Raw genomic sequence first — 1,085 nt, 5'->3', positions numbered from 1 at the left:
TAGGAGACATGTTATTTGATAATCTGAAAAATCATAAAAATGATTTTTGAAGCAAGAAAAAGCAGCAAAGAACAAAGCTTGCAGAAAAAAATTAGGCGAAAAAAAATAGAAAGAAAAAGAAAAAAGCAAGCAGAAAAAGCCAAAAGCTCTTAAAACCAAGAGGCAAGAGCAAAAAGCCAATAACCCTTAAAACCAAAAGGCAAGGGCAATAAAAAGGATCCCAAGGCTTTGAGCATCAGTGGATAGGAGGGCCTAAAGGAATAAAATCCTGGCCTAAGCGGCTAAACCAAGCTGTCCCTAACCATGTGCTTGTGGCGTGTAGGTGTCAAGTGAAAACTTGAGACTGAGCGGTTAAAGTCAAGGTCCAAAGCAAAAAAAAAAGAGTGTGCTTAAGAACCCTGGACACCTCTAATTGGGGACTTTAGCAAAGCTGAGTCACAATCTGAAAAGGTTCACCCAATTATGTGTCTGTGGCATTTATGTATCCGGTGGTAATACTGGAAAACAAAGTGCTTAGGGCCACAGCCAAGACTCATAAAACAGCTGTGTTCAAGAATCATCATACTGAACTAGGAGAATCAATAACACTATCTGAACTCTGAGTTCCTATAGATGCCAATCATTCTGAACCTCAATGGATAAAGTGAGATGCCAAAACTATTCAAGAGGCAAAAAGCTATAAGTCCCGCTCATATGGTTGGAGCTATGTTTCATTGATAGTTTGAAATTTATATTATATTCTCTTCTTTTTATCCTATTTGATTTTCAGTTGCTTGGGGACAAGCAACAATTTAAGTTTGGTGTTGTGATGAGCGGATAATTTATACGCTTTTTGGCATTGTTTTTAGTATGTTTTTAGTAGGATCTAGTTACTTTTAGGGATGTTTTCATTAGTTTTTATGTTAAATTCACATTTCTGGACTTTACTATGAGTTTGTGTGTTTTTCTGTGATTTCAGGTATTTTCTGACTGAAATTGAGGGACTTGAGCAAAAATCAGATTCAGAGGTTGAAGAAGGACTGCTGATGCTGTTGGATTCTGACCTCCCTGCACTCAAAGTGGATTTTTTGGAGCTACAGAACTTG

This window comes from Arachis hypogaea, chromosome 15 (genome assembly GCF_003086295.3).
Source record: "Arachis hypogaea cultivar Tifrunner chromosome 15, arahy.Tifrunner.gnm2.J5K5, whole genome shotgun sequence".
NCBI classification, from domain to species: domain Eukaryota; kingdom Viridiplantae; phylum Streptophyta; class Magnoliopsida; order Fabales; family Fabaceae; genus Arachis; species Arachis hypogaea.
Note: the sequence above shows the minus strand (reverse complement) of the source record.